The sequence below is a fragment of the Setaria italica genome, chromosome VIII (genome assembly GCF_000263155.2).
Source record: "Setaria italica strain Yugu1 chromosome VIII, Setaria_italica_v2.0, whole genome shotgun sequence".
NCBI classification, from domain to species: domain Eukaryota; kingdom Viridiplantae; phylum Streptophyta; class Magnoliopsida; order Poales; family Poaceae; genus Setaria; species Setaria italica.
This window is the reverse complement of record NC_028457.1, coordinates 22,713,951-22,741,583: the sequence shown is the minus strand read 5'-3', so window position 1 is coordinate 22,741,583 and position 27,633 is coordinate 22,713,951. Positions and strand designations below refer to the sequence as shown.

At 44.4% G+C, this 27,633-nt stretch overlaps 1 pseudogene; it reads right to left on the bottom strand.

Moving 5' to 3' along the window:
• Window positions 1–410: 410 nt before the first annotated feature.
• LOC101766465 lies at window positions 411–23,377 on the bottom strand (annotated as a pseudogene).
• Window positions 23,378–27,633: the final 4,256 nt, after the last annotated feature.

Below are 27,633 nucleotides of genomic sequence, written 5' to 3'. Positions count from 1 at the left end.
ATATAAGGGGAAAATAGAGTACATAGCTTTTAGATCTAAGGGTAGAAGCACCGTAGATGCTCGATGTTCCATGGATTGGGGACGCCTGAGCCATCCGCCAATTGGAGTCAATAGGTGCCTGGCTGGATGACTTCTTTGATGATGAAGGGGCCCTCCCAGGGGTGGCCAGCTTGTGCTAGTAGTTGGTAGACTAGATCCGGTGAAGCACCAAATCACTAACGTTGAAGGAGCTGCTTGTGGCATGCATGTTGGATGAGAGCCGCCACTCAGTGCTCCTTGAGCCGACTTGTTTCTGCCTCGCCTTCCTCATAGTACTAGATGCGTGGGGTGCCAAAAGCCACGTCAGATGGTAGGATGGCATCTAAGCCGTACACCATGAAGAAAGGGGTGTAGCCGATAGCCCGGCTCTTCTAGGCTTGTAGGCCCCAGATGATATGGGGTAGCTCATGTAGCCACTTGGTGGCGTACTTGGACGCGTCGTGGAAGATGCAAGACTTAAGGGACTGGAGGACCATCCCATTCGCACGTTTGACCTGACCGTTGCAACGTGGGTGCGCTACTGAGGAGTAGTACACAACGATGATGTTGTCCTGGCAGAAGTCCCAGAACTCGGAGCCTATGAACTGCTTGCCAAGGTCGGTGATGATCCTGTTTGGCTTTCTAAAGCAATGTGTGATTTCCTCCATGAACTGAGCGGCTTTAGCCAACTCGATGCTGGTGACGGCCTTGACCTCAATCCACTTGGTGACTTTGTCAACCGCCACGAAGTGGTCTTGAAAGGTCCGACCATGTCCAGCTCCCAGCATGCGAAGGGCCAGGATGGTGGGATGGTGCGTAGGGCTTGGGCCAGTAAATACTACTGCTTGGAGAAGAATTGACACCCTTTGCACCTTTGGACAAAGTAGGCCTCAAGTTTGTGGATTTCCTCGCAGTAAGCATTCATGGACTCCTTGGTGCAGTCCCAGTTCTTATTGACTTGCTCAACCTTTGAGGTTGAAGGTGCCATCAAAGTACATAGTCCAGTGTTTTGGCCTCTCTAGGGAGGGAGGCTTTTGTATCTCTGTCCACTTGGCCATTAAGTCAGCCAGGATTTGTGACTTGATCGCATGACATGGGATGAAATCAAGGTCAAACTCGCTGATCTCCACGGACCACTTGACAACTTGGCCGTTGACATCCCTATTGTGGAGGATTTCGCTGATGGGGGAAGAGGATACCACTCGGATCTTGTGCACTTGGAAGTAATGGTGTAGCTTTCTTGACGAGATCAGAACTGCATAGAGCAATTTCTGAACTTGAGTGTGGCGGATCTTGGAGTCATAGAGGACCTTGCTAACATAGTACACCGATCGCTACACCATGTGGGCATGGTCGGGCTCTTCGTATTCCACAACCTTCAGTCTTGTGTGCATAAGCCGTCTCAGTTTGGACAACAGTCTCGGTGTCCTCCATGTAACCTTCTGCATCCTCCATGTAACCCAGTGGCGAAGCCTCTTGTGTAAACCTGGGTAGGAGTAGAGTACAAGACTTAGGTATTATATGATTCTCATGAATATTGCAATGTAACTCGGAGAGGAAAGCATGCACCTCTTGTTGGAGTTTCTTAGCCCGGTTGCACGTAACTGGTCCTTTATACACATGAGCTTGTGTATTCGACGCTTATTCTCACGTAACCAGTCTTGCACTTGATTGACTTGGCGTAACCAATGATGCATCCGGTGTAACCAAGGCATCTGGGTTACGTATGGCTGGGATGTCCTCATCATTTGGGCACCTAATGCCGCTGACATTATGCCTCCGAGAGTGACTAGGACCAAGGCAAAGGCATTAGCTTTAGCTCAGATAGGAATTTTGGATGGGATGACTCCTAATGCACAAGAATTGCCAACCGAAGGCCAAGCAACAGCCACCCACACTGAGGACATCGTCAACATGATGACCGGAGAAGGCAAGTTATTTTATCTCTTTTTCCCAAAGCTAAAAATATGGAACATCTTCATTAATAACCAAATCATTATTAACACACACCACCTGTATGACCGTAACAAAATTGTTAGGTGATGGACGCCCTTCTAGAAGAGCACAAGTGCCATAGGATTTAAGAAGGTTGGGCAGAGATCTGGACAGGATAAGCAGAGGGTTACACACCAAACTTCCGATCCATGTTTGAGAAGGGATCAAACGGCCAGAGGTACCAATGCAAGCTTCAAAGCTTGCGTCAGACGGTGGGATCATGCTACGTGGGCATATATCGATCCTTACTCGCTGGAAGGACTACAAGACTGATAATGAAAAACATCTCAACAACTACATTGGCAATCTGGCTATGTGTATATCGCGGATCATCTACTACCATAGTTCTTTGCATCCTTTCTTTTCATCCTTTTTCTAACTACTCTTGTGTTGTGCTTAATATAGGGACAATTTGACATTGACACCACTAGTCAACCTGTCATAGAGGCATGCACTGCATGCTCAAGTCGCAATAGAAACAAGGGAATTACCGGCTCAAGGAAAAGTTCTTCAATGTTGTTCCAGCAAATGAAGTCCCAACCAAAGCTCCTGTGACCAATCTGTGTGGCGACTAGTGGAGAGCTCTAGTTACAATGTGGTCTAGCCCACCTCACAGGGTATGATAGAACTTCAACTTGCCACTAACACATTTGCATGTATATCTATTCCTCTTATTTATGTATTTTACACGAGTGTTCTTTACTGTAAAGGAGAGGTGTACTACAAACATCGATAATCATGGAGCGGTCAGGTATCCCCAGCGCATAGGATCTAGAAGCTATGTTGCACAGGCACATGTTTTTGATGTGTACTTTATTTGATGAAACTGCTCATGCTCCTCATTACAAGCTAACAGTTTGTGCCTGTTTTCACACCATATTAGAGGGAGAGGCATGCTAAAAAAGACCCAACTCCAATAGATCTTTTCAAGAACTTCCATTGTAGCAAAAATGGCTACACTGCTCCAGTACAGGCAGGCAACCATTGTAAGTACTTGTTTACTTTGCATTTTTCTTTGCAACAACAACACTAGAAACATTTGTGAGTACTTTTGTGAGACCTTTCATTTTCTATCTTTTATTAGGCTCGGATGGAACAAATTGTCACCCAACCTAGAGATGACCAACCAAAGACTGCTACTAAAGCAGTGGCTGAAGTTGTCCAATCTAAGACATTTCGGGAGGTTGCTGGCATTCACCCACCCTTGAAGAAAAGGACTAGGGTTGGTACTACACTGCAGGTAGAAGAAATACAAGCTAATCTTGAGAGTGAGAAACAAGGGGGGGCACAACTTTAGCAAAAGATTGCTAAATAGGAGTCTAAGATGGGTGCACTGAGATTGAGGGCTGAAACACAAGAAACAACATGAAGTCTTAGACAGAAGAGCTCGAAGCTTTGAAGAACACCACAAAGCAGTTGTACTCTCTGATTTCTAGCCTGATAAACTTCAGTACCAGTTAGAGCCAGGTGAATCCTCCCCTCAAGTGAAGTGTGTTGCTGGTGAAGTTGTTGTTTGTTGCTGATGAACTTTTATTGCATGTTGCATTGTTGATGCTTAACTTGTTGTATGTTGCATTGTTGTTGTTAGTGAACTATTCATTAATTGTGATGTGAACAATATGGCAGTTGGAAATGAGTTGTTTTTATATTTGTGATTGTGATGGTGATCAGCAGCCAAAATTGAATATATTATTGTGAAATGCAATAATGGGCTAAGGCCTAAAAAAAGGCCCAATATGACGTGCAACAAACATTTTTCGACCCAACAAATAGCGTGGAAACCTAAAATGGGCTAAAAATAGCCCAACAAAGTTGGGCTCATAAAGGCTCTTACATGGACCGGGCTTCAATTTGTGACGAACCGAAATCGTCATAACACCCCTGCCACATCAAAGCTATATTGGATTCATGTCCAACGTGACGCAACCTTCGAAACAATTTTATGACGACATGTGGGACGAATTTTCATTCGTCATTATCTTAGTGACACACTGAAATAATTTTCATTCGTCATTATCTTAGTGACTCTCGACTAGTGACGAAGGGTTTTCGTCACTCCCGCATCATAAATCACGGTTTATGATGCAAAAAACGCATTTATGATACTTTTTAGTTCGTCATAGGTTGGAAGATTTCTTGTACTGATGAATTTCTAGAGTTGGATCATGGAGTTGGCCCCTACAAATCATTGTGAAAATATATTCTAGTGGCGACTAGCCCCAGGATCCGACCGTAGAAATTCATTTCTAGGGTGGACCCTAGGGTCATCTACCCCTACAAATTGTCGTAAAAATTTTGGATCGGGAAGCGTGTAGTATAAAACAAACAGCATGCTGATGGAGTCTATCTCTCTTCTCTCCTGGTCTTTCCCCCTTCCTTTCTTATCTCATCTCTTTCTCCATTATCCTATCATTTCTCTTTTCGCTCTCCCCCTTATCCTCTCATCTCCTTCCCTCCCCCTCTCTCTCTCTCACCAGCGCCACTGTATGCCTCTGGCGGTGTGAGGCCTTCATGTAGGCGTGCTAGAGCCATATGGCGGCGGCCCCATCCTCGAAACTAGGGGTGGCTGCACGAGCGGTTGATGAAGGTGTGGGTAGCCCCGAGCTAGGCAGCATGTGGCCCCGACATGACAAGCATGAGGTAGGAGAGGCTCGGGCAGAAGACCGACATGAGGAGGCAGCTCGGCGTAGGGCAACACGGAGGGTCGACGATGGCGTGCGTCGGTGACCCTAGCCCCAGCACAGGTGGCGACCCCCAACAAGGGAGGCCCCATTGCGGTCAGTATGAGGCTGGGTGGGTCATGGCCTCGTTCGCCCCTGAAAAGGCATTTGCTGTGATGGCTCGAGACTTTCTCGTACAAACACACTACTTCTAGGTGCGAAAAGGAACATGCTTCGAGTCTACTCGTGCAAATGTGTTTTCAACCGGTCAAAATAAACTTTATTTTAGTAATGCATCACGGTTAAAGTATGAAACCTTGCTAATATAGAAACCGACGGGGTTTTTATTTACTGTCGTTCCTGATATATCATGTTTTATCGCTCTCTATTTCCTCAAATCATTTCATTTTTAATACATTTTCGTTTTTATGCTTGAACAGTCTCAAATTCCATGTATACACAAGCTTCAATACAAATATCATGTTTAACTCTTTTTCAATCAACTATGATAGGGTCACGTCCTTTTAGAAAAACATCGAAACAGCATATGATTTAACTTTATTGTCTCCAAGGTTCACGTTCTAATTTATTTCTAGCATGATGTGCTCGATCGTACCATTTGATTTTGCTTCCAGTCGTGTAGCTATGCTTTCAAAAAAAACGTGCTTGTGCGTTTGTGAGAGGAATACAAAAGAACGAATGTTAATCAAAATCAAACTGTCTGCAACATATAACCGACGAGTGGTTGGGTTGGTTGGGCTACCGGATACAGTAACTTTGCCGAGTGCCCCAGGCACTCGGCGAAGGGCCAAATACACTCGGCAAAGGGTTTGCCGAGTGTAACACTCGGCGAACCTTACTCGGCAAAGTTTTTCTCGGCAAACAGTGTGTTTGCCGAGTGTCAACCATCGGGCACTCGGCAAAGCCTTTGCCGAGTGCCGCAATACACTCGGCAAAATATGACACTCGGTACAAAGACGTTGACGGGCTGTCACGGCGACGGAAGCTTTGCCGAGTGCCTGACGTCCGACACTCGGCGAAGTCGAAATCTTTGCCGAGTGTTTCCTTAATTACACTCGGCGAAGTTGTCATCTTTGCCGAGTGTTTTCTTAATTACACTCGGCGAAGTTTCCATCTTTGCCGAGTGTTTTCTTAATTACACTCGGCGAAGTTTCCATCTTTGCCGAGTGTATTTAGGAAAACACTCGGCAAAGATGCCCGGCCCGCCATTTTTTTACGCCCCCTTTGCCGTGTGTTTCCCTAAATACACTCGGCGAAGTTTCCATCTTTGCCGAGTGTATTTAAGAAAACACTCGGCAAAGATGCCCGGCCCGCCATTTTTTTACGCCCCCTTTGCCGAGTGTTTTTTTGAAAACACTCGGCAAATGGCCTGTGTTTGCCGAGTGCCTACCCAATGGCACTCGGCAAACAAGCAATTTCGCCAAATTTTTTGACCCCTTTGCCGAGTGTTCGAAGAATGGCCTCTTTGCCGAGTGCTAACACTCGGCAAAGTGTCCTAATTCCTGCTACAAAATAGAAATGTTACGTATAAAGGACCCCTCTCAAAAAACAACCACAGATACACAGGCATATTAATGGCAGCACAAGCATATAAATTGCACCACAGGATTCACAAGCACACAAATAGCATTCATAAGTTCTCGTCTAAATAAGTAATTCACAAGTTTTGCATCACAAACACGGAAATGACAAGTCACTGAGGAGGATGAGGAGGACGTGCAGGTGTCCAGTGCCCCCAGGAAGATTCTGCATTGGACGCCGCCGATTGATTCTGCACAAATGTAGGTAAAGAGATTTCATAGTCTAAACAAGTAATTCTAGTGGAAGTAAGTCTAGATTGATTGTAAGGTTGAGATTGACTCACAGGAGTAGCTGCAGGAGGTGGTGGAGGTGGCGGGAAGAGGTTCGGTGGCATAGGTGGTGGAGTTTGACCTAAACTGTGGAACACACTCTGCATGTATTGGAACATCTGCTCCGTCCTCTGCCTTTCAAGCTGCCGATCCGCCTCGATCCTCGCCTCTAGTTCCTCTCGGCGCTTCCGTTCTACCTCCACCTGGGCCTACAATATTTCATCCCAACCACTTATTGTCAAGCAAAAGGTAAGTACAAAATGAATGAAAAATTAAACAAACACAACTAACCTGCAGAGCCTGCATCTGTAGCTGTGCAGCGGTAGGCCGTGGCCGTATCGCGGGGCTCGAGTCCGTGCTCCTTGCTCGGATCTGGGAGAGAGTGGGAGTACTGGCAGTGTCGATCACGCTATCTCCAATCCAATACCTGCCATGCTTCTTCCCTCCTCCTACCCTCATCACTATTTCAGGATCGATATCCTGAGAGCTCGGATCGAACTCTGGCCCGTGAACCTCCCTCGCCATGGCTGTGTACTCGGTGACGCGGCTGTGGATGCTGGGATGGCTGTACGCCTCGGGCGGGTCCTCCGGGTTGAAGTCGATGTCTGCCGTGGCCTTGCCCTTTTTGGACATAACCCATGCCTTGAACCGGGAGCACTCCTGACCATCATGTGATGAAGTCTGCGGAAAAAATGTAAAATGATTACAAAATATGCAGTATTATGTCTGAGAAAACAGAAATGAATTCACGTACCCATTTTTCCTTGTACTCATCAAGGCTCAGACTGCCTTGATGGTGTGATGCATATGGCATCTGCAGACGCCGCTCCCGGCAGGCATTGTGGTTCTCCAACCACCCAGGCTGCAACCACACGTCCACATGTACGGAGCAAGGAATGGCACGATGGCTCACTTCCACAAACATTCTTATAGCTTAAATTCCAAAGCCAACCATCATTTTCTAATTTCAACAACTAAAGCCCTACAATTCCCTAATTTCAACAACGAAAGCCCTACAATTCCCTAATTTCAACAACTAGAGCTCTCTACAATTTCCTAATTTCAACAACTAAAGCCCTACAATTTCTAATTTCTAATATCTTATTTCTCATTTTAACCTACTATCTAAGTCAGATTTTCTAAATTCAAAAAAAAATTACCTACCGGGGACGCCGTGACGCAGGGAGCCGGGGGCGCCGGGGGCGGCCGGTGGGCCGGGGCCGGCGGGCAGGGGGCGGCTGGGGCGGCCGGTGGGCTGGGGCCGCCGGCCAAGGGGCGCCGGGCCCGGGCAATGGGCGCGGGGGGCGGCCGCCAGGCACGGGGAGCCGGGGGCCCGGCGTGGCGGCCGGCGGGGCAATATGGCGGGGAGCCGGCGCCAGGCGCGCCGGTGGCGGGAGCCGGAATTTGACCTATAACTGCATGAAATAATGGAATATTTTCGGAAGAAAACTAATTTAATAATTTTTTAGTGATTTTGACACGATTTTGAACAAGTATATTTGAAAAAGGCCACTAAAATACGTTATTTCATGTAACGTTTGCCGAGTGTACCCATAAAACACTCGGCAAACATTGTATTTTGCCGAGTGTTTTCTATGTGCACTCGGCAAACAAGTTGTACGGGCCCACTTTCTTCGGCCTCGGTTGCAAAAAAAACCCGAATTAACTTTGCCGAGTGCCCTGGATCGCGGGCACTCGGCAAAGCACTAGTGTTTGCCGAGTGCCTAGATCCAGGGCACTCGGCAAAGTTAATTCGGGTTTTTTTTGCAACCGAGGCCGAAGAAAGTGGGCCCGTACAACTTGTTTGCCGAGTGCACATAGAAAACACTCGGCAAAATACAATGTTTGCCGAGTGTTTTATGGGTACACTCGGCAAACGTTACATGAAATAACGTATTTTAGTGGCCTTTTTCAAATATACTTGTTCAAAATCGTGTCAAAATCACTAAAAAATTATTAAATTAGTTTTCTTCCGAAAATATTCCATTATTTCATGCAGTTATAGGTCAAATTCCATTTATATCTAATAAAAATCTATAATTGCATTTAATCAATAAAAAATATCAAATGCATCCGAAAAATTTCCAAAATTTGACATGAACCAACATGTGTTGTATGTTGCCTGTACAAAAAGATTTGAAGGCACTCCTTAATTCATGTGTCACTTGAACACCAAATCTTATTGGCTCCTTTCTAACTTCTATGAATCCCTCCAGGAGATTAGTCGGTTTCTAAGCATGATAGGTCAGAAATTGGGCGAAACGTTCTCAATTTTTTACCACAGCCTACACACATAATATAATGACATCTTGACAAATCTTGTGATTTTCAGATTTCGTTTGGTTTTTTTACAATTTAACAACCATTGAACCAAAGGTTCGTGGTCGTGTTTTTTAAAAACAATGTTCAAAATTTCTTTTCATTTTCTGGTTGAGACCTCAATTTGGTCTCCATAATATGAATATGATTTTTTCACTGATTTCAATCCATTATTTCAAGTATGTGTAGTTAAAATTTGACTTAAATCAAAAAATTCCTATTAATGCAAACAAAGCATTAAAAATCCCAAACAGACCCGAAAATATACCAAATTTTAATATGTATAACCAAATGTCCTACGTGGGGAGTAGAAAAAGTGTGGAAGGTGTTGGAAGAAATTTTTTTTTGTTTGCCGAGTGCCTCAAGGATGGCACTCGGCAAAGTGTTGCGTTGGCCGAGTGTCCGGGCTGAGACACTCGGCAAACTTTTGCGTGTGCCGAGTGTATGCGTCTGGCACTCGGCGAAGCGGACTTTGCCGAGTGTCACACGTCTAACACTCGGCAAAGGTGTAACGGCCGTCCCACGCTGTTAGTCCGCGACGCACGTGCGCCGCACGCGATACTGATTTGCCGAGTGTGTCTTCTTTGCCGAGTGTCGAGGAGTTGTTTGCCGAGTGCCTGAATTTTGGCACTCGGCAAACCTCCTTTTTGCCGAGTGTTTTATGTTCGCCGAGTGTCTCATTGTGTACACTCGGCAAAGACGGTGTTTGCCGAGTGCCCGAGAAAATGCACTCGGCACACTTTTTGCACTCGGCGAATTTACTGTTTCCGGTAGTGTATAGCTCAGGTTTTGGCAGGCTGGGGTTAGTTAGTTTGGACCGGTTGGCTACAGTAGGCCGATTAGTGCAGGGGGGCAGGACGAGGATTTAGGTGGGCTGGGTTAGCCGAAGGGTTTAGGTCCAGAATACGATTTCGCTAATCCTATCCACCTTCCAGAAGAAAACTCTATATATCTTCCGATGTCTACGGTTCGTGTAGGATTCCTACACTGTCCAATTTTTCACTCAGGTGAGAGGCCACCAATATGAAAGCGACATGTTCACGCGGTTTTGCGCATGACATCGAGTGGAATCTTTTCCCCAGGGCATCTGTAGCAGAGTAAACATATTTCGAATTTCAAATGACATTCTGTTAAAACATACATCCAATTTAAAAACTGTTTAAATCATACTATTTGCTGAAATTAATGCTAGAACTTGAGATCCAATATGCTATGTTTTAATTTTTACTTTTTTTTAACATTTTATTATGCTACTTCAACATTTTTGATAAACCGTTTCAATATTTGTATTACACTATTTCAACATTTTTAAAAAATATTGAACTAGTTTTTAAAAAAATGCTGGTGTGAGTAAAAAAATATTGAGCCATAATGTTGGTGAATGTAAAAAAGTTGAAAAATATTGGTGCATATAAAAAACATTGACCAACGTCAAGAAATATTGGCGACAATTAAGCTCGCTTTTAAAAAAAATGGTGATGAATGTCAAGAAATGTTGGTGGGTGTCAAAATAAGATGTTAGAAAAATGTTGCCACCTGTAAAAAAATTAAAGAAAAAATGCTCAAAAGGAAAAATTTTGGTCAACATCAATAAAATGTTGGTGTATTCCAAAAATGTTCAAAAATAATTTGATTCAAAATATAGCCGAGTGTGGTCTTGTTTTTTTGATATCGTGGTAAGAAACATCACAGTTCAATTGAAATTTGATTTTGACAATTAGTTTGAAAACTACAGATTTCTTTTCTTCAAACATTTGTTTTGCTCAAAAGCTGAAACGCGTGTGAGACAAGCTACTTGCACGGGCCAACCATGCCTTGCACTGCCTTTTGTTTACACTAAGTGCCTGTTTGGCTACATGGTGTTAAAGTTTAACACCTGTCACATCGGATATTTGGATTCTAATTAGAAGTATTAAATCTAGATTAATTATAAAACTAATTGCACAGATGGAGTGTAATTCGCGAGATGAATCTATTAAGTCTAATTAGTCCATGATTTGACAATGTGGTGCTACAGTAACCATTTGCTAATGATGGATTAATTAGGCTTAGCAGATTCGTCTCATGAATTAGCACAGGGTTCTGCAATTAGTTTTATAATTAGCTCATGTTTAGTTCTCCTAATTAGCATCCGAACATCCGATGTGACACTGTTGAATTTTAGCAACTCGTATCCAAACACCCCCTAAAGTAATCATGGACCGTGGGCCTATTCGATGGGGTGTTATTGGATTTTAAAGATGAAGATGCTAAATATCTAGCAGAAGGGTACATAGGAGCCCCCAATAGACAAAGATTTAGGTTTCTAATTAGTTGCAAACCTCACTCAAAGAATCCTGAATAAATCTGAACAAATCCAACTTAATCATGCTCCACAAGACCACAACAATTCATGCAAACAATTTTGCAATCCCAATTTTTTCATTACAATTACATGACGCGAAAATGTGGGATGTTACAACTTCTACTTAGTATGGTGGGTCTAAAGGTTCCATAGCTCCATCCTGATGACATACATGATCCTTCGAGATTTATTTGGAATTTATATAATTATTACTTGGGCCAAGCCATATATAATTCCAACACACTCAATAGAATCCACAACAAGCATCTTAAAAGGTCACTGATGAGTACTTCATCATCAGTCCACAAGTAAAGTTTTACAAACCTAACATCTCGTAATGGAACATAGATCCTTAGCAGCTTACAATGTGTGATGCATTAATAGAGAATATGGCACATGCGTTTTATTTATCATTTTTATATCATATATACTCCTTCCGTCCTAAATTACTATTTGTTTTGGCTTTTTTAGTACATAGCTTTTACAATGCACCTAGATATACCGGTATGCCGGTATGTCTAGATCCGTAGCAAATGTTATGTACCTAGAAAAGATAAAATAAATAGTAATTCACAAACCATATATATGGAAGAAGCCCCTATGGGTGCACATTTGTTATTTATACTCATCATATATACACTAGTAGAGAATTGACCTTTAGTCTCGGTTGGTAGGGTGCAAATCTCCCGAAAATGCATCCGGGATAAACCAACCGGGACAAAAGGGGGGTCTTTTATCCCGGTTGGTAATACCAACCGGGATAAAACGAGACACCACGGTCGGCGCGGAAAAAAAAAATCCCGAGCTCCCAGGAGGCCCCCCACACGTGCAAGTCACAAGTCACAAGTCACGCGATTTTTCACACGAAATATGCGCGTGCGGCGCTGCGTGGGATTCGAACCCACAACCTCCAGCCTCGCGCATAGCTTCCTTGCCATCCCACCTACACACCACATCTAACTATGGAGGGGATGCTATCCTTTTGTATTAACTCGTGGGGGACCCTTTTATCCCGGTTGGAAACACCAACCGGGATAAAAGACCCCCTTTTATCCCGGTTGGTATTACAAACCGGGATAAAAGGGTTCGAGGGATTTAGTCCTATTCCAGTGACCTTGTTGGGGACCCTTTTATCCCGGTTTGAAATACCAACCGGGATAAATGACCCCCTTTTATCCCGGTTGGTATTACCCGGGGTCTTTTATCCCGGTTGGTGTTTCAAACCGGGATAAAATGCCTCTCAGGATCTTTTTTCACACTAGCCTTTGCAACTGGGATAAAAGGTCCCGGTTGGTGAGCCCCCCACCAGTGACCGAGCTTTAGTCCCGGTTGGTGAACCTTTTGTCCCGGGCCAACTTTAAACCGGGATAAAATGGGGTGCATCGAAAGCCAATTCTCTACTAGTGATAGCAGAACACTGCTATTCATAAACCATGGCATGCATTTCTTGGAGTGCACGGAAGTAGCCCCTACGGATATACCTCGAGGTCCCAGTTTCTTCACAATCTTGTAGTCACTGAATCCTGCTTTCGTAAAGATCTCGCGCCATTCATTTTCATCCCGTTGTTGACCGTTAGTCACCGCCAACATAACCATATGTGTCCATCAGGAGCTCAGTTTCCAACATTTCCTTGGAGGATGATCCAACCAATATATCTATGATAATCACCTTACCTCCTTCCTCCCGCGGAGGAATAGCCTTCTTGCATAGGGTCAGGATCTTCACGCAATCCTCATTATTCCAGAAGTGCAGAACAAGCTACCACAGAAAAAAGAACAGTAATGTATCATGATTTACAGTTGCGGATTACACAAAAACAAATTATGGCAGAAACATCCTACATCATACCTTGAGCAGCACAGCCTGTGCCGGCGGGATAGACTTAAACATGTCACCTGCAACATAATCAATGGTACTGGTAGCATCAGCTGAGACTCTGCTGATCACGGGCGGAAGGTCCAGCACCGTACACTTGATATGTGGGACGGCCTTGACAATGGCCTTCGCCGTGGTGCGATCGCCACCGCAGCAGTCTGTCAGCGACTTGATCCCCTTGAACAGGTCAAGGCAATGCTGCAGTACCGCGCTGATCCCCACACTAGTAGAGAACTGATTTTCGATGCGCCCCCTTTTAATCCCGGTTTAAAGTAGGCCCGGTATAAAGGGGGTGCACGGAGCATTACTCCCAGTTGGTATTTGCAACCGGAACTAAAAATCACCTTTTTTCCCGGTTCAAAAATCAGCCATCTATGGGGGACCCTTTAGTCCCGGGTGAAAAAAATCATCTACCCGTGGGAGACCCTTTTGTCTCGGGTGGTAAGAATAACCAGGACTAAAGGTCACCCTTTTAATCCTGGTTGGTGTTACCACTCGGGACTAAAACTCACGACACCAACCGGGATAAAATGGAGCCTTTTATCCCGGTTGGAAACTCCAACCGGGATAAAAGGGTCCCTCACGAGTGGCTGGAAAAGAACTATAGCCCTCGGACCCTTTTATCCCGGTTTGTAGTACCAACCAGGATAAAAGGGGGTCTTTTATCCCGGTTGGTGTTTCCAACTGGGATAAAAGGGTCCCCCACGTGTGGCTGGGATAAAACTAAATCCTTCAGACCCTTTTATCCCGATTTGTAATACCAACCGGGGTGAAAGGGGGTCTTTTATCCCGGTTGGTGTTTCCAATCGGGATAAAAGGGTCCCCCACGAGTTAGTATAAAAGGTATAGATCCCCTATATAGTCAGATATGGTGTGTAGGTGGGATGGCAAGGAAGGTACGCGCGAGGCTTGAGGTCGTGGGTTCGAATCCCACGAACCACTCACACGCATATTTCGCGTGAAAATCGCATGACTTGTGACTTGCGGCCTCCCTGGGACCCCCCGGGAATTTTTTTATTTTTTAAATTTTTTTGCAAAACCATTTATCCCGGTTGGTAACGTGGCAGCCCATTTAGTCCCGGTTGGTAATACCCACCGGGACTAAAGGGTGTCTTTAGTCCCGGTTGAGGGACCCAGGATAAAAGACACCCCGCTTTTGTCCCGATTGCTTTATCCCGGATAGTTTTTCGAGAGATTTGCACCCTTCCAACCGGGACTAATACTCAGTTTTTTACTAGTGCCAAAATGTCGTGGGCAGCTAGAGCCTCACACTATAAAAAACGGTTTCTAGGGGTGGTTGAAATGGCATTTGCAGGGGTGGACGCGCCACCCGCTGCTAACTTTTGCAGCTACAAATAGCTGTTTGTAGGAGCGGGTAAAAGACCCACCCCTGTGAAGCCATTTCCAGGGGTGACGAGTGTATTTCCAAGGGCGGGTGACGCTATCACCCGCCCCTGGTAATGGTGTCTTCAGGGGTGGATGATGCCATCACCTACCCATGCAAACTGTTTGGCAGGGGCGGGTGACGTCTTTCCCGCCAAAAAATTCAGCGATTGAAATTTGAATTTGCCAAAAGTGTTTCCCCTAGTTTTTAAAACTTTTTGTTCCCACTAATTTCACTCTAACAATCTAGTGTGTGACCAAATCAAATAAGCTATAGTGATCAACATAGAATATATGTTACATAAATTCAATTTAAGCATACGAAATAATAATAAGAAAATAGAACCATATATATACATCATTAGAGTGCACATTGAGAACATGTTTTTCTGCCACTCATGAAGGCTAGCCTTGGCAGTACTCTTGATTCTCCCACTGTTAACGTATCTATCTTCTTGTGCTAATTCGTGTTCTGGGTGATAATAAGGACCCATCAGGTTTACCACTTCACGCAAAATGAAACGATATAAATCAACGCCTATATTTAGAAGTTGTTGACCATGGACACGCAAATTGTATAGTCGAGGCCTAATCTGTAGTTAAAATCCACGAAAAAATTAAGCAAGTATTAGATAGGCGAAAAAAATACAATGTACATATATATACATCCCTATATATGAAAGGTAGCACCTTACACATTTGGGATCAGTTGTGTATCTCCCGAGTATCTTGATGTGCTCGCATACGTAATACCCACAGTATACAGACCCAGATGGTTGCTCATGGCATGGAAAGTTTGTGCGTACAACCATTTCCTTCGGTCCCTCGGGGTTATGAATCTCTCCATTGGTAATGTAGTGCTGGTAAGCCCTATTTTGGAAAAAATAAGAAGTTAGTTTACATGTAATTGCTCGTGGCATGGAAAGTTTGTGCGTACAACCATTTCCTTCGGTCCCTTGGGGTTATGAATCTCTACATTGGTAACGTAGTGCTAGTAAGCCCTATTTTGGAAAAAATAAGAAGTTAGTTTACATGTAATCTTTGAGGGGGACAATTTGCATAATGTAAGTATACACAATAAGAAATTCACTAACGTTTGTAGGATGAATATGAATTCTTTGTAGGTGCTCAGGTCATAATCTAATGAGTCAAATACGGTCACAACTTCGTTCTTTGGCTGTATCATAAAAGCAATCTAGTGACCCTTGCAAAAATATCAAAAATATTATATAAGGTTTTTCAAGCATGAAGGAGCAAGTGTATATATTATAACTAATGGTAGAAATTTAGACTCACTAGAAGTTGTAGGACACCCATATGTAATGCCTATCTTGCCACTTAAGCATCATATACGCTATGTAGGCTGAAACCCTCCTCGTAGCTTTTTTATGTTGTCGTACTTGTTTCGCCCTTTTGTCCTTCTTTGTCTTGTACTTAGCTAGCTTGTCATAGTTGTCTCCCCACTAGCTCGGGAAGTTGTACCTAACTTCACAAATAGCATAAGGATCAAGATATCCGGCCTTCTCCTTTACAACATGCACGTCATTTTCTTGCATCCTATACAGTGTATCGCAATTAATTAGTTATGCATAGTACATGTGTAGACCATAGCATATATACAAGATATTAGCATCGATGAAGCACTTACATGCACCACAATCTGACGAGCTGTAACTCTAGCTCTGGGAGGTGGAACACATCATGGATGTCTTGAAAATCGAAGAAGATTTTGCTGGAATCCTCATTGAATGGATATCTGAACACATCCGGCGAGTACCGTGCCCATATGGTTCTGAGCCCAAGTCTACATGCCCTCGTGTACCAACTGTGCATCCTTTGCATTTCACCTGGAATCCTGGCGATTATCCAGTCGGGTAGTAACGGTTTTCCATACTCAAAATTTTTAGGACAATTCGGTAAATCTGGTATGTCATTGACTCCAATGACCAAATTGTACTCTGTGTCAATGCGGGCCTTCGAATATCCCGGTCGTTGGATGTCTTGCGTCTTATATGCCATCTTGGTTGTTGTCTTGTCTGCCATCTTGGCTACTTAGTTGCTCGCATGCCATCTTGCTGCAATGTCTGATCCTTCCTTCTCATAAGACCATATATCTCGAGGCACTAATTGCGGGTCCACCTGTTGTTGTTGTGGCTCCTCTAGAAGGTCCACCAGTTTTTGTTGTGGCTCCTCTAGTAGGTCCAATTGTTGTCGTTGTGGCTCCTTTGGCAGGTCCACCTATTGTTGTTGTTGTGGTGATGCTTGAGGAGGTGGTGGATGGTCTTCCGACCAGTCCAGTGGCTTTGATGCTACAACTGATGGTGTGGCCACCCATTCTTCTTCTGATGCTGCAGCCGTTGGTGCGGCCACCCGTTGTTCTTCTGATGCTATAGCTGTTGGTGTGGCCACCCATATTTCTTCTGATGCTGCAACCAGTGATGCTGGACCCAGCAGTGTCGACTCCACTAGTGCATGCTCAGAAGGAACTAAAGATAATATGATATCTCATTTATGCCACAGTATGGTATTATCGACGCATTGTCCAAGGTAATGGATACCTTCCGCAGTGGGAATGTCTATCTCGTGATCATCATAGTTTGAATTAATTTCAAGTACTGTTACACATTCATAATAGCGGGGGGTAGGTTTTCCCTCAAACAACTGCCAACTGGAATCGCAAGGCCCTTGGCAACCTTATTTGTCTTGCCAGCTCTACCAACTGGAACGTGCAATGAGCAAGGAGTACTAATGCATATAGAATCTATTGGATATGGTTGTGCTATCGTAGAGCCAATGCTGCTCGGAGCATACACTGGTGTATTTTCTTGGCCCAATAGCAGATGTGACATCATGACCATCGACATCTGTATATTGGCCTCACTGCTTTGTTGCTACTCCGCAAGTGTTGCCAGCAAAAAGTTCTTAAGCCTAGTTTCTAGTGCTTTCTCTGCCGGCTCTCTTAGATCCTCTTATAACGAGAGTGGCTCTTGTAGCTAGCCCTATCCCTCTCAAACCCATCCTTAATGCTCAACTTTGAGGAAACCCCTCCAATGCGGCCTCCATGCTCTTTCGTCCCAAGGGCCGAACTGAGCACATCTTTATCCCTATTTGGTACGAACTCTCCTTTCCTCTAACTCTGGGAAAGATCGTATATCTTTTCTGCCACCTGATTGGTTTTGGGTGTTGAAAACGTAGATTTACCATCTACTATTGTAGTCTTCCTTGCTGCAAGCCACTACTAGCCACGCTCATCGAAGCCTTCAAAAGGGTCAGGTTGCCATTCGGCTATTGCTGCCTCCCTATCCTGCCGCCACTTGTCAATCTTCCCTCAGTACCCACCCAGCCCAAGGTGAACTTTATGTATGTTGCTCAGCGCAAGTTCTCTATTCCTTTAGCTTAGGGCTAAAGATTATGGAGAGATCTTTTGCCTTATGAACTCATCCCATTGGGCTGGTGTGATGCTCCCGTATTCATTAAAGGGGGTAGGCCCTTTCTGACATACTTGTCATTCAGCTCACCCCTCCACCAGCGAAAAACTTCACCAAGCTGCTTCCTGGCATAATGCTTTACCTGCTTCCTGAGTTCTTCAGATCTAGGCAAAATAAATGTTTGTTTCAAAGGCTTCCACATTGCTTCTTTCCTCTCCTCAGGAACCAATAGCCAATTAGAGATCGAGGGATCCAAAACCTCCTTTGTTCTAATTTATTGCTCCTATTGCGTTATGAAACTTTGAATGCACCATCAGAGGCTCTATAGGCTCTCCTACTGGGCTGACAACATTGACTCTCCATTTGCCTTCAGTGTATTGGTTTCTTCCTTGCTCATCTTGTCTTTTTTTACTTTGAGTCCCAGAGGTTGTAGTTTCAACTTCGGGAGCTGAGCTGCCACTATCTCCAAGTTCTTTTGGGGGCTAGGGGGGCGGCGGCGGTGTTTACTCCTTCTGGTGGGAGCCATCTACATGAATCATAAGGTTAAGGAAATCAAAGTCGTTGCACTAAGTACATGAAAATCTGCACTAAATATTGCGCGGCAATTATATTCGGCATTACCTCACTTGGATTCGGATTGTAATCCGGATCAAAATCCACCATTGAACAGCCTTTTCTCGAAGGCAAAGGGTGTGGATCTAGAGGATCTTACCACACAACTTCTACTCATGCCCCTGCTCCTATCTTCGGTCCGTCATTATCTTCGTCCCCAGATTCTACACCAATATTTGCTTTGTCCTCCCATGGCGGCATCTGGGATGCAATTTGGTCCATTTCATTTTGGGACACATCACCTCGTTTGATGCATTCCTTTTGTGTATAAATTAAAAGGTGATAAATATATAAAGAATTCAATATAGAGTTTGTATCTACTATTTCTCATGCAATATACAATTTACCATTTCACAATTTTCCACACAATTCACATGCATGCATCCCTATTGAGAATTTACATTTCCCAATATGAAATTGAATTGACATTCACAATTTCACAATTCAAAATGGAAAAATTAAATTCAAAGGAAAATTTCACTATTTAACAATTTATCAATTTCACAATGCACTAAGTACATTTTCACAATTCACTAAGTACAATTTCACAATTTAAAAATTCAATAATTGCAATTTCAAAATTTACCAATTTCACAATTCACAGGTCCACTAAGTACAGAATGAAAAAATGGAAAGAAAAGAAAATTAAAGAAAAGTGATGGTGTACTAGATGGAGGCGGCGCACGCAGAGAGGAGGGCCTGGCCCAAGCGGTGGTGGCTCCGCGACAGGAGGCGCCGCGTGGGGAGGGGAGGCTCCACAGCGGCAGCCTACGGAAGGGGATGGGAGGCGCCACGGCGGCGGCCCACGGAAGGGGACGGGAGCGCGCGGCACGGGGAGGGAAGGTGCTGTGGCAGCAGTCGGCGGAAGGGAACACGCTGCTACAGGAGGCGGCCAACGCGGGGAGAGGGCGCCGCGGCGGCGGCCCGCGAAAGAAGGCACCGAGGGAGGATGGGAGGAGGCGCGGCACAGCAGCCTGGCAGTGGAGGCGCTGTGGCGGCGGAGCTGGTGGGTGAGGGGAGTGGCGCCAGAGCGGGTGAGGAATGGCCGGGGAAATTTTTGAAGCCTAACGGCGTCCCCGCAGGCGCCACCATATATAGGCTGCCATTTAGTAGGGGCGAGTGATGCCATCACCCACCCCTGGAAATGATTTCCAGGTGTAGGTGATGGCGTCACCTACCCTGGAAAATGTTTCCAGCGGTGGGTGACACCATCGCCTGCACATAGAAATCCTTTTTCTATTTTTATTTTTCTTCTAAAATATATTTTGGAGCTATTAAATGACCTCAAATGCAAAAGTTGTCAACTGCAAAGTTTAATATCTCGTTAAGCTCTACAATTTTGATATAAAGTTTGTATTCATCCGAGATGAAATGAAAAAAATTGTATTCAAAAACTGCATCCACTAAACACATTCACATGTAGTCACACATATACTCATACATTCGCATATACTTAACAATATTATTTAGTCACCCATATGCTCATTAATTTATATGTAATTATATACATTTAAACCCTGTTGAGTGCTACAACATTCCTATAGTGATTCTCTATAACCGATGTCCTTTGAAAAAATTAAAAATTGTACATTTCAAAACTAGAGAACTTATAATAACATTTTCGAGTATTAAACAATCTCAAATGAAAAACATGCCAAATTCAAAAGTGTTAGGTCTTCAAAACTAGAGAACTTATAATTGTAGAGCCCGATGACCCCCAACCCTCTTAGAGACGGCATGTATTTCATTTGAGATCGTTTAATACTCGAAAATGTTATTATAAATTCTATAGTTTCGAAATGTACAATTTTTAAATTTTTCGAAGGACTTTGGTTATATAGAATCACGATAGGAATGTTGTAACACTTTACGAGGTTTAAATGTATATAATTACATATAAATAAATGAGCATATGCATGACTAAATGTTAATGTATAAGTATATGTGAATGTATGAGCATATGTGTGAGTACATGTGAATGTGTTTAGTGGATGCATTTTTTGAATACAAATTTTTTCATTTCATCTCGGATGAATACAAACTTTATATCAAAATTGTAGAGCTCAATGAGACATTAAACTTTGCAGTTGACAACTTTTGCATTTGATGATGAGGACGTCACCTGCTCGGATACAACCACATTAGTAACTTTTGATTCGCAGGTGAAACAGTTCTTTACCATGATTGTATTTGATACATTTGATGAATTGATGTTGCACCATGATGTGTGTTCGTTGTCAATTTCAGAAATACATACATGGATCAAAAATAGTGTTAAACACACATGGAAGGTATGAAGGACTAGAGAAATAGATTGGGGGCCAAGTCTAAGTATTCCCAACATCCTCCACCAGGCCACAACGTCACTTTTAGCCCAAGGAAAGAAAGAGATCCAATCCAACACATTTTGGCACTGGATTCGGACTGCAGCTCTACCCCAACTTGCAACGGCCGCCACGACCTCATCCAGACTCCGTTTTGGGCGTTCAAGTACTGTTTGGAATCCTTATGAAGCCTATTTTAATATGGATCTAGACTTAAGTCCATATCTTATCTGAGGCGGTCGAAATGACCAATTTACTACTGAGAGGTTTTCTGGTGCTACGTCACCTTATTTTGGCCCAATGGGCCGTGTATCAAGTTGGGTCCATTAGGAACATGTCCTAGGGTTGGAGCATGACCCCAACACCCCTCTGGTCGTCCTCCTAGGTATTAATAAGGATTAGAGCTATCACAAACAAATTGGGTTTTGTTTTGTTGAAAGTTTAGCCATTGCTACTTCCTTGTAGACGCGTGTGTCGACTAGACCATCCATTCTACTTGATTCAGAACCCCAACTTTATGAGTTCAGATTAGTTTTCTTCTCCATATTTGCAATTGAGTTGCTTGTTCTACTTGTTCTTGCTTGTTCTTCGATTGCTTGTAGGACGAGTGCCCTAGTGGCCGGGTGACGCGCTCCACAAGATCACGGCAGCCATTGGAGGTAGTGTATCAATTGCTAAGGCGCAGCTTGGAAGGTTGTAGTCAGGCCATGAATGTCGTCTCCATCGACCAATCGAGTTATCCCACGCCTCTCATCGAAAGATCGGGAATCAACCCTAGTGGGTTCATATCATTTGAGATCATAGCTCCAAAATACATTTTAAAAGAAAAACAAAAATGGAGAAAGAATTTCCATGGGCAGGTAATGGCGTCACCTATCCCTGCTAATGCCACCCTATATATGGACCAATACGGGTTTAAGCCTTAGTACTTGAACCATTTGAAGGAAAAATTTCCCCAGTTGGTGCCTCCAAACTATTAATTGGCAGGTACTGCTCCAGGAATAGCAGTAGCTCAGTCAAGTGTTGGATTTCAGCCTCAACTGTCAGCAAGCATTGGTTTGTTTAATGAGATAAGTCAGATAAAGCTGGCAAATTATGATCTGAAGATGGAGATGTATGAATTGAAGAACCAGTGTGGAGAAATGAAAGGGCATGTTAATGAACTGAAGTTGGAAGTGGGAGAATTGAAGCATCTTCTGGGGTAGAAAAACAAGGTTGTTGTGACCAAGAAAAACAAGGCTGTTAGGGGTCGATGCAACATGGCTGCCATTGCTACTGTTGTGATCTTGATTGTAGGTGTCATGCTTGGGATCTTTGCTTGAGGAGTAGCTAATGCTAAGTGAAGAAATAGTAGTGTAATGAATCTTGGTTCTGTTTCTGTTGTGTAGAATTTGTCATTTGGTTATGTTCAATTGTGATCTATGAACTTCATATGTAATGTGACATGTCTTATCTGTTGTGTGGGATCTATCATTTTGTTGTCGTTATGCTGAGTTGTGACATGACTTATCCATTGGTTTATATAGGAAACTTATTTTTGTGAGCTACGGTTTATATTTTTGTGAGCTTAGTTTCCTACCATAGTCACATTCAGGAAGGTATGAGGCACTATGCCAAGTGTTCTGCTGAGGATATGGTGCCTTGCATCAAGCATTGTACCCATTTCTAGGGGCGGACCATGTCATCACTCGTCCCTAGAAATAATTTTTGGGAGCAGGTGATGCCGTCACCCGCCCTTGGAAATGGGGGCTATTTCCAGGGCGGGTGATGGGGTTACCCGCCCCTGCAAATTGTGATTTCCAAGGGCGGGTCACCCATCGCTCGTCCCTAGAAATCACCCCCATTTATAGGGGCGGGTCGTCCTGTGGCCCATCCCTACAAATGGTTCTCTAGGGACGGGCCGTATGCTACTGTAACGACCTTGTTTTATAGGTGCGGGTGGCAATTTCGCCAGCCCCTGTAAAAAATAGGGCGCCCCTACAAATCCATCACTTAATAGCTTGTGAGATTCCGGATCCAGGCACGCTATCTTCAAAGAGTGTTGCGCCATGGAGATCCTCAAACGACGACTTGAGAGGCGGCGGCGTGTCCTTGAACCGACTTGCCAATCCCAGCACTGCATCTATGTAGTACCTTGAGGTCGTGGTGAGCACAATGGCCTTTTGGTGTGCATCTCCGTCAAGGGCTATGCCGTCCACAAGGAGTTTAGACTGCAGGTTGAGGCCGTAGGTGGCTTGCCCGGTGGAAGTGTTGGCGGTGAAGACCCAAGATGAGGCAAGAAACCGCATGAGGCGGCCAAGGTATGGCAACTTAGATTGCGGGATGGATAGCTCGGTCGTCAGGCTGGGCAGCGAGGTGGTGCCGCCGAGGCGGTAGATGGCTGTTGGGATGCCGAGCTCGACTGCGCACTTGAGTGCCATGGACGTGAGGTAGCAGAGGCTGTGGCGCCATAGGTCGGCCTGCGCCTGCAGCAGCTCGGTGTCCGTGGGAGCTATCTCTGGGTGAGCCTGGGACGCCATCTCTATGCCTAATTAACAATACCTTGATGTGTTTTTATGTGCTACTTAGAATGTTTTGGGTGCCCAGCGAGGACTTTTATAGCGCTGGACGATAACTTGTGTTGAGCATCTATTAGCTATGGGCTTAGGTAGCCTCGCTCTGTTGTGGAGACGTGGAGCACGAGAGGGGAATGGGTTCTTATGACCGATGAGCGGTTCATATATGGCCACACGTATTCCGAATTAATGGCACCTTGTGTACGCACTTCCATTTTTTCATTTTTTTTAATGCAAGCTGGCATATTAACTGCCAGCCTATATATATTAATAGAGAAGGAGTACAATAAAAATGCAATAACAAACAAGTCGCCAACCAAGTCATGTCCACTACAATAAAAATCTCATGTAGAGACACTTTTGTACTTATAAATATGTCATAATATATTATAAAGACACTTTTTGTGTCACTTTAGAAAGAGATATTGTTTGTAGTGGCACCTTTATGACATAGTGGAAAATGATTCTATGAGTATATATAGAGGTTAAAAATGTCTTTAGAAGACAAAAATAGTGTATCTACATGTGAAGTTGTGTTGTAGTGTAGGGGTGTGTGTGTCGGCTAACAACCAAAATTGTGGTACAGGCTATTTCAACGGGAGATGCTGTCATAGACATGCCATATATCACTGACGCTGCATGTACGACGCCACTTGAACAGCAAAAATAAGGTCATGAAGCTTATCAGCAGTTCATTCATGGTTCCAACCGAGAACAAATTTGAGCCTGATACTTTAAATGCCTGTTTTTAAATTAAAACCACTTGCAATTGGCAATTTGGCATTGATCCTTGCATCTTAATTGCATCCTTGCAAACCAGGACCATGCTCACCGTGTTCATGCACTCCATATGATCTCTTGTGTTCTATCTTATAATGATGTACTGTTTCTTAACCAAATATATTATAGGGGCCAAAACCACTCCCTTTTGCATCAAAAGAAAAACAAGAAAAAAAGGGAAAGCAAACATCTAACAAAAATGGTTCATGACCTCATTGCAATCCTATTAATGGTGTATGGATGAGGTTGCGACTTAAATTGATCTGTTTGGCGCCAAATATCACTGCATATTCATTGGAGTTGGTAGTAGTTAAGGGTCACTCTCTTGTATTGTGCATTATTACTAGTGTATTAAAATCTGTCAACTATGAAAACATGAGGCATTAAAAAACATCGAAGCACCACATGCCCATATTTCTCACCCCACCCTCCTTGTGCTCTAGTAGTTGTCACGTCTGGGAGGCAACCAGTTGGAAACATGCATGGCAACGACAAGACAGGGACACAACAACCATAGTTGCCACGTATCCTCCCTTGTGAACAGAGCCCCCTCTCGTTGTTGATTGCAGCTACATCATGCAAGAGCAGGTCTTGGTCGACCTTACAATTGGGAGTGTACGTGCTTAAAGTAACGATCGATCATGTTCAAAACTGAAAACAACCCTCTGAAAGAGAAACTCCATCAGTGTCTATTTTTCAATTGAGCCCTTGTTCTCTTACCTCCAAACTCCCAACTTTGGCACTATGCAAAAAGAAGATTCCCCATCACATCAAACTTGCGGTACATGTATGGAGTACTAAATGTAGATGAAATTAAAAACTAATTGCACAGTTTTGTTATACTTTGCGAGACGAATCTTTTGAGCCTAATTAGTCAATGTTTGGACAATAATTCACAAATACAAACGAAACGCTACAGTGTTGCTACAGTAATTTGGCACCTCCCAAATTCGCTAAGTAAACAAGGGCTGATTGTTGGTGGATTTCAAGGTTGGTCGGTTTCAAATCGATTCTGCAAATTTTGTAAGTGTAGATATTTTGTGGATGCTACCGTACACGAGCTGCTCTCCGTCACATGAAACGTCAGAGAGACTAGAACCACATGTGTTGAAAAGAGACTACAAGCACTGGTTGGTGCAACATGTTGGCCAACAAGCAGGCACTGTGTTAGAGAGAAGGCTCCAACAACGACAACAGCTATAAATGAGAATTTGAGGAGAAAGAAACTGCCTTGGTCATATATATATGTTCATAGTTAATTACCAATTAGCCTGGGAAGTTAAAAAATTTGCCCAATGATCTATCTAATCCTGTGAGAGGACACAAGTGTATAGCCGTAAATCAGTATCGTAATTTAATTGTCGACCTTTCTTCCTTAAAAATCGAAGATACAGAAATAATCTGTTTATGGACTTGGTTCGGTGACAGTTACTTGTGCTTCAGATCTCACTTGGTCATCTGCTGCACATCGTGATCCTATCTCCTGATTTTGTACAAGTGCAAGCATTGTATTCGCCATTGAGCCATGGAATATTTGTTGTCATGATGTAGATATCTTTGTGCACTGGGTGCTGCTAGATGCTGTCATTAGTTTCTACTGCTGTAAGGACACAGAAAAACTGCACGGACAAGTTTCCAACTAAATCGATTACTGAAAAACAAAGAGAAAATTCCCTGTGCATATGCCATTGAAAAATTTAACCCATCCCTTACATTGCCATCCAAATTTAGCTCATCCAAATTTAACCCATCCTCTCTCTTTGGCTCGATGTATGCCAGTCTCGCCACCATGGGCGGGTTAGCGACCGGGACCAAGGGCGGGCGGGCGCCGTAGCCGGTGAGCGAGGGTAGAGCAGTGGATAGGGCGGAGCACAGACGCTGGCGAGGCCAGATGCGGTGGGGCGGAGCAGCGTGCGCCCGGGCGGGACCTGGGCAGGACTGAGAGCGCCGCCGCCGCCGCCGCTCATCTTCGTGATGGTCTCGGCGACCTTCCTCCCCCGTCCGCCCGCGAAATCCCGCCGCCGGAGCTTGGGTTTCGATGTCGATTTGTGCTCGGGCGAGCCGCGGGATCCGGAGTTTGGGGATTCGTCGCCGATTCGCGTTTGGACGAGCCGCGGGGGTCGGAGCACGGCCGCCGCCTCGCGTTGGGCGGATCTCGGCATCCGGCGCAGGAAGAAGCGCGAGGGAGGCGGAGCGTGGGGCGTGGCCGCGTGTTTGGAAGCGAGGCGGCCGGAGCGGCATCGCTGACCCGAGGGATTGAAGGGATCTCGACGTCGAGAGCTTTCTTTCTAGTCTCTGCCTTCTGTTTTATTGTGCCTTGTTCTAATTCGATCCACGACGCTGCAGCCACGAAGAGCTGTTTGCACAAGACCTTGGTTCGTGTATATGTAACGTAAAATTCATATACTCGTTTGTTTCAACCTCCTCTGCAATCCAATTACATGCAATTGGATATCGAGCAGTTTCCATCCGATTATGAGCCTTCCTCTCCGGTATCCTATCGATACTGCCCCGCCTGCCCCCCAGACTTCTCACATCCCGTCTCCCACGACATCCTCTCGAGTGTTCCCCATCGCCCCCATCTCACACGGGGGAGAAGCTACTGTTGGCCTGTCCCTCCATCTCCCGAACGTCACCGGCAGCTGCTCCCCTCATTGCCGGTACGAAGGCGTCGATATTTTCCTCCCTTTCCTATCCTTCTCTCAAATCCTCTTCTCTGCTTACCCTAGATCGGTTCTTTTGCAAGGCAGCGGAGGAGAATAAGAAAAATCGAAGGATTTTCGGGGGGAAGAGAAGGAACTGCAAGGGGGAGAGAAGGACCGCATGGGAAAAGGAAGAGAAGGGCGGCAAAACAACAGGTCCTCCTCACGCGCCTCTCCTTGACATAGATCCTCCTCGATCTATCTCACGCTTTCTTGATCCGGTTGAGCCATTAGCTTTCTTGATCTGAGATGTGAAGTGATCGAGATTCGGTTGAGCCATTAATTAACTTCTCGTTGGATCCACCTCTGTAGTTTCTGTGTTGGAAGACTTGGGTGAAATGATGGGTGGTAGTTGGGTCCTGAGGTGCCGCAGTGGGTTGAGATGGAGTGAGATCAGGCTGTGGTTGGGTCCTCCATTTGTTCAACACCCCAAATCAGCTCCTGGTTTGGTCTGTTCCATTAGTCTGCATGGCCTTACAGTAATGTTGAGTTGGTGACTATTCTTTTGCTTTTTTTTCATCACTAGAAACACAATTGGGAGCCCTGTAACTGTTTTTCTACCTATTAAAGTGTTAACACCATTGCATCAGTGATAAATAAGTTCATGGTAATCAAGATTCTAGGTATTCTTCAAAGCAATGAGACTGAGTGCATATATGTGACTTGTGCTAAGAAATTCACTATGGCACATGTGCTCTAAATTTCAATGGAAGCTAAATTTGAGATGCAAGTAGATCTGTATTGAATATCTACACTTGTGTGCTCT